Source organism: Apodemus sylvaticus, chromosome 15, assembly GCF_947179515.1.
Source record: "Apodemus sylvaticus chromosome 15, mApoSyl1.1, whole genome shotgun sequence".
Taxonomy (NCBI): Eukaryota; Metazoa; Chordata; class Mammalia; order Rodentia; family Muridae; genus Apodemus; species Apodemus sylvaticus.
In genome coordinates this window covers 54,706,708-54,714,099 of record NC_067486.1, presented here as the reverse complement: position 1 = coordinate 54,714,099, position 7,392 = coordinate 54,706,708, and the positions used below count along the sequence as shown (strand labels likewise).

Below are 7,392 nucleotides of genomic sequence, written 5' to 3'. Positions count from 1 at the left end.
AAGGAGCTGAAGGGGTTTGCAGCCTCACAGGAGGAACAACAATATGAGTCACTCAGTACTTTCAGAGCTCCCAGGAACAAAACCATCAACCAAAGAGTACACATGGAGTTACCCATGGCTCCAGACACATCGGCAGCAGAGGATGGTCTTGTTAGACACCAAAGGGAGGAGAAGCCCTTGGTCCTGGAAAGATTTGATGCCTTAGTGTAGAGGAATACCAGGACAGGGAAGTGGGGGAGGGTTGATTGGGGAAGGGGATATGGTTTATGGGATTTTCGGGGGAGGAGGGAACCAGAAAAGGGGATAGCATTTGAAATGTAAATAAAGAATATACCTAATAAAAAATTGCAAAAAAAGTCTGACAGAATGTAAATAATTGTAGAGCAATTTGTAGGACTTTTAAACAATAAAGAAAGGTTACTAACAGTGAAAAAAAGTATGAATGACAATTTTTTTTACAGATACTCTTTCCTTTATATACATATGCAGACCAGGCTGTCCCTGATCTCACATAGCTCCCTGTACTTCTACCTCCTGAGTGCTACCCATTGTCTTTGTATGATTCCTTAATCATGTGTGGACACTATATTGGTTGTGCTTCTGTATGTACTTATATGTCTGTGTGCTTACATGTCTGCATGTGTTTTTGTCAATTTATATGCTATGAAAGCCAGATATCAAGCAGAGATGTCTGAGTTGTGTTTTTGTTATCATTATTTTATCCTAGAGACTTTCCCTGAGAGCAGAGGGTCTCTGATTATTCTAGGCTGCCTAGGCAATGAACCACAGGGATTGCCTGTCTTTGCCTCCCCAGCACTAAGATGATGAGGAAACACTCACGCTTGGCTTTTCATGTTGGGGCTGGGCATCAAACTTGGATTCATGCTTTCATGGCAAGCGTTTCACAGACTAAGCTGTTTTCCCAGCACCAGTAGCACCCTTCAACTTCACTGACACTTTTACTTACCTCCTTGTTTGACTGACAAAGGACTATCTTCTCTTCATATCTTTCAGGTTGCATCGTGGACACTACCAGGTTCTAGAGACCCAGAGACCTCACAGTTTTCAAAGAGATGTTGTAGATTTTAGTCTCTGTGCCACTGGTATTTGGAGCACAGTACTCTTGTGGTAGATGTAATGTGACTTGTAAAAGGTAAATGGAGATTCCAGGGGCAGGCTGAATAATGAAGGTCATGAAGATCTTCAGAGCCAGGAGTAGACTGGAGTTCAGTTACCAGCTCAGATACAGCTGAGGCAAAGAGAGGGAAACAAAATTATTACAAAAGCAAGTCATACCAAATTCTCTGCTGTGAGAGGGTGTGATTCCCACAATATATGACACACAAATGCTGAAAACATATCTCTATCTGATACCTCCTGATGGATGTCAAAAACTTCCAATATCTTTTCTCTGTCCATTGACTGCTGTCTCAAGTTCCACACATCTATAAATTATATACAACCCAGCACTTCATAATTACAGAGGCATAAGGAGGAACTCTAAGGTTCCCACTAGTACTGTGATATGTTGCTTGTTTGAAGACTGGAGAACCCTACCTTTCCTGTGCTTGACTGCTTTCTCTTTCTTTTCTCATATCTCTGCCTTTGCTTAGTGACAATGCTATGATACTCTTCCTGCTTTTCCCCCTTTGAATGGAAGTCAGTGAAGCATAATGTAAAGAGATGCCATGACGCGAGAGAAGGCGCTGCCTGAGCACACCCTGTCCAGTGGCCGCCATTGTTTCTGTCCTGTCTAAGTTACTTGGACTCATCATCATCAGTATTTTATTATCTAACTTTCTTTCTCTTGACAATGGAAACTCTTGAACACTATAACTCTACAATGTCTACCCCTCTACTATGGGACTCTTGAGGAGGGGTTATTTGCTTAAAATGTTAAGGCAGATTTATCCTCCATGGCTGCCTTGTGGAAAAATGTTAACTAGACTCCTGTAGCAGGTTTCATCTTCAAATGTCACTCCTTGGATAATCGTGAAGGAGGCACTGGATTCCAGGATCTTGTACTGCTGCCTATTTATTTATAGTGTGAGAATCATTTCTCCATATTTATGGCTGTAAGTGGCAATATTTTGAGCAAAAGTGCCTTGGATTTTCTGCCAGGTGATTTGCTCAACATATGCTAGACTTGTGAAGTTGCTGAAGATGGTCACCTTTCCTCCCGGGACAGGACACCTCTCCTCTCTCTCTCTCTCTCTCTCTCTCTCTCTCTCTCTCTCTCTCTCCTCTCCCTCTCCCTCTCCCTCTCCCTCTCCCTCTCCCTCTCCCTCTCCCTCTCCCTCTCCCTCTCTCTCTCCCTCTCTCTCTCTCCTTCTCCCTCTCTTTGAGTTAATTATTTATTTGTTACATTCCAAATGTTGTCCCCCAACCAGGACAGCCATTCCTCCAGTGTTATGCTTTATCCCCTGTGAAGACTCTGAAAATGAGATCAATTGTTAAGAGATATACAGATATATAGTCACATACTTCTGTGCAGTATTCTAATAACACTTGTCTCTCTGCCTTATGATTACCATGTTAGTTGCTTCTTATGCTCCATTAAAAAAAAGCCAGATGACCCAATTAAAAATGGAGTATAGAGCTAAACATAGAATTTTCTATAGCGGAATCTCAAATGGCCAAGAAGCACAAAGAAATGTTCAGCATCCTTAGTCATCAGGGAAATGCAAATCAAAATGACTCTGATATTCCATCTTACATCACTATCAGAATGGCAAAGATCAAAACCTCAAGTGACAGCACATGCCGATAAGGTTATGTAGCAAGGGGAACACTCCTCCATTGCTGATGGGTGTGCAAACTTGCAAACCACTTTGGAAAACAATTCTGTGGTATCTCAGAAAATTTGGAATACTTCTACCTTAAGACACAACTATACCACCCTTACCACACCCAAAAGATGTCCTACCATGCCACAAGGACACTTGCTCAACTGTGTTCATAGATGCTTTATTTGTTATCACTAGAGAAATGACATCTAGAGCTTTAATGAATTCCTCTAAATTTCCTCTAAAATTTTGATTAAATTGATCAATAAATTAAAAACAGAAAGTAATAGATCCTGAGTGGTCATCTATTTTTTTTTTACACAACAACAGATAAAATAAACCCATAGTATAGGGAGATAGAATATAGAGAGAGTAAAAGGGAAGAGGTCGGAATGCTGCTGTGGAACACTGTCCACGTCCCCTATCCGTGTCTGCTTTATTTAAATACAAAGGTTAAAATCTCAACCATGGGGCTGGAGAGATGGTTCAGTGGTTAGGTGTACTGACTACTCTTCCAGACATCTTGAATTCAATTCCCTGCAACTACATGGTGCTCACAACCATCTCTAATAGGATCAGAGTCCCTCTTCTGGTGTATTTGAAGAGAGCAACAGTGTACTCACATACATAAAATAAATAATCTTACAACAACAACAACAACAAAAACCTTACAAACCTTGATCCATTTTATGACTGTTTTTCCCTCATTTTATCTTCACAAGCATATTACAAGCAGCTTTGCATCAAATATTTTAAAAATAAATATAGTAAATCTAAATTGCACAAAAGCCTCCTGAACCACTCAAAGACATGAGGCAAGTTTGTTGTTAGAAAAACTCCGTGTTCATCAGCCAGTTCTGTGCTCATGCTTGGCTGACGTGTAAGACTGTACTCTTCTGGTAATCTTTTTTTTTTCCTGCACCTCATCATTTTTGACTCAAAAAATAGGCATAACGTTACCTGCTTCACAGACTTGAATAAGCATGAGAACAGGAGGTCATCTGACATTTGACTGACACGACAAATATTTTCATTTCCATAAGTAGTTTGTTCCTTGCATTCAGGAAAGGACAGAACAATACACCACATGAAAACCAAAACTGTAAAAACAAATGAACACACAAACAGTCAAACTGTCCATGACTGATACACACAAGTTTCTGTGCTGTTTAGCCCCTCATTGTAATTTGCTCAAAGATTTTCTTTCCATTTATAGCCTGAGCTATTTCATGACAGAAGTCTCCATCATTTTGTATTTTCACTACTAATTTATTATTTATTAGTGCTAGGGCTTGGACTCCAGACTTAACCCAGGCTAAGCAGAAGCTTTGTCCTTGGACCGCAGCACCTCTTTACAGTTTACTATAGTTTTTGTTTCCTCTCCTCAATTATTTTTTAAAATATGTATTCTAGATTTTTAATTATGCATGTGGTAAGGATCTGTACCCTTGATTGTAGATATCCACAGAGAATACAAAAGATCTTTGGATCCTTTCAACTGAATTTAAGGTGCTTGTGAGCCTTTTGGTGTTGGTGCTTAGGACAGATCTTGGGATCTCATATAGAGTGCTACGTGCTCCTAACTCTTACCTACTGAGTTACCTATCAAGGCGCCTCACCTGAATTCTTCAAGAAACTAGTTATTTCCTTAATTGGAATAAAGCTTAAAGAATAAATGCTGTTATTTCTGTCAGTCAGAATAAGCAGAAAATACTGTGACAATGTTTCTTGAATTTTTACAAGAGCTCAGCATGTAATAATGGAGTGCTACATAAAGCAAATTATTTATAGGCTTGTTCATAAAATAAAAAAGAAAAGGTCTTTAAACCTTTAAAGGTCTATATATTTGACTGTGAAAACAGGGTACAGTTCAAAGACAAAGGATGATGTGAAAATGTCCTTTGCATTTCCCTTGTCTTTTACCTTTATCATTATACAAGGCATGTAAAAAGGAAACCATCTAATTTGAGCAAGTTTTGCACATCTCAGAATCTGTACTCCTGCCTTCATTCTCACCCTTCTCCTATTCTCTATATTCATTGCTTCAAACATGCTCACATTACATGATTTTCTAGCTGTGTGATTGCATAGGTTAACACACAGAATCTAGCATACATTCCACTTTGCCTACTGGAGTGAAAGTCAATGGCCAGTGACTTAGAATTTATTTTCCACTCACTTCTAGCTAAACACCCATAAAGGAAAATAGAGAGACTTGGAGCACACAGCTTGCTCTGGCAGCACAGAGCTTAGGTTATAGTCGTGAGGCCTCTGGCGGGAGCCCTCAGATCTCCACTCCCAGATCCAGAACAGCCTGGGCTGCAATACCACATCTCCAGGTCCTGCAAGAGGCCAGAGGGGCATCTGGGAGGCCAGCTGGGAGGAGTCAGTGTGCTCTGGTGAGTACAGCAGGCCTCTTCAGGAGCCTTCAGGTGTCTGCTTCGGGATCTGAACAGCCTGTGCCACAGCACCCTGTCTCCAGGCAGTGCAGGAGGTCAGCTGTGCACCAGAGGACAGCTGGAAAGAGGCAGCTTGCACTGGTGAGTCTAGCATTGACAAGACCAACTAACACCAGTGAGAACTAGATGGCAAAAGGCAAACTCAGGAAGGTCACTAACAGAAATCAAGGCAATATGGCAGCATCTGAACCCAATTCTCCTTTAACAGCATGTCCTGGATACCCCATCACACCAGAAAAACAAGAATTGGATTTAAAATCACTGGTTATGACGCTGGTACAGGAACAGATGAAGGACATACTTAAAGAAATTCAGGAGAAAATAGATCAAAAGTTAGAAGCCCTTACAAGGGAAAGACAAAAATCATTGAAAGAAATTCAGGAGAATACAAAAGCCAATAAGGAGGAAAGGCAAAATTCATTTAAAGAACTACAGGAGAACTTTGGTCAACAGGCTGAGGTCATGAAAGAGAAAACACAAAAAAATCTCTTAAAGAATTACAGGAAAACACAAACAAGAAAGTGAAGGAGCTAAGCAAAACCATCCAGGATCTAAAATCAGAAGTAGAAACAACTAAGAAAACTCAAAGGGAGACAACTTTGGAGATAGAAAACCTTGGGAAGAAATCAGGGGACATAGATGCAAATATCAACAACAGAATACAAGAGATAGAAGAAAGAATCTCAGATGCTGAAGATACCATAGAAACCATGGACTCAACAGTTAAAGAAAATGCAAAATGCAAAAAGCTTGTAACCCAAAATATCCAGGAAATCCAGGACACAATGAGAAGGCCAAACCTAAGGATTATAGGCATAGATGAGAGTGAGGATTTACAACTTAAAGGGCCAGCAAATATCTTCAATAAAATCATAGAAGAAAACTTCCCTAACCTAAAGAGAGAGATGCCCATGAATATACAAGAAGCCTACAGAACTCCAAACAGACTGGACCAAAACAGAAATACCTCCCGTCACATAATAATCAAAACACCAAATGTACTAAACAAAGAAAGAATATTAAAGGCAGTAAGAGAAAAAGGCCAAGTAACATATAAAGGAAGACCTATCAGAATCACAGCAGACTTTTCACCTGAGACTATGAAAGCTAGAAGATCCTGGGCAGATCTCATGCAGACACTAAGAGAACACAAATGCCAGCCAAAAGTACTATACCCAGCAAAACTCTCAGTCACCATAGATGGAGAAACTAAGATATTCCATGACAAAGCCAGGTTTACCCAATATCTAACTACAAACCCAGCCCTACGAAGGATAATAGGAGGAAAACTCCAATACAAGGAGGGAAACTTCACCCTGGAAAAAGCAAGAAAAAACCTTCGTTCATCAAACCCAAAAATAGTTAACCAATCAAATTTAGAAAGTAACATCAAAAATGAGAGGAAGTAATAATCACTATTCCTTAATATCTCTTAACATCAATGGACTCAATGCCCCAATAAAAAGACATAGACTAACCAACTGGATACATAAACAGGACCCTACATTTTGCTGCATACAGGAAACACACCTCAGGGTCAAAGACAAACACTACCTTAGAGTAAAAGGCTGGAAGACAATTTTACAAGCAAATGGTCTTAGGAAACAAGCTGGAGTAGCCATTCTAATATCAGATAAAATTGACTTTCAACCCAAAGTCATCAAAAGAGACTCTGAGGGACACTTCTTGCTGGTCAAAGGAAAAATAAAACAAGAAGAACTCTTAATCCTGAACATCTATGCTCCAAATGCAAGGGCACCCTCATTCATTAAAGAAACTTTATTAAAGCTCAAAGCACACATTGCACCTAACACAATAATTGTGGATGAATTTAACACTGCACTTTCCTCAATGGACCAATCAGGAAAACAGAAACTAAACAGGGACACAATGAAATTAGTTGAAGCTTTGGACAAATTAGATTTAACAGATATATATAGAACATTCTATCCTAAAGCAAAAGAATATACCTTTTTCTCAGCACCTCGTGGTACCTTCTCCAAAATCAACCATATAAATTGGTCACAAGACAGACCTCAACAAATATAAGAAGATCGAACTAATCCCATGCCTCCTATAAGACCACCATGGAGTAAAAGTGGTCTTCAATAGCAGCAAAAACAAGAGAAAACCCACATACACGTGGA

At 39.7% G+C, this 7,392-nt stretch overlaps 1 pseudogene; it reads right to left on the bottom strand.

The window, feature by feature from the left end:
• Window positions 1-880: 880 nt before the first annotated feature.
• On the bottom strand, window positions 881-3,771 carry LOC127665638 (uncharacterized; annotated as a pseudogene).
• Between the last annotated feature and the right edge of the window lie 3,621 nt (window positions 3,772-7,392).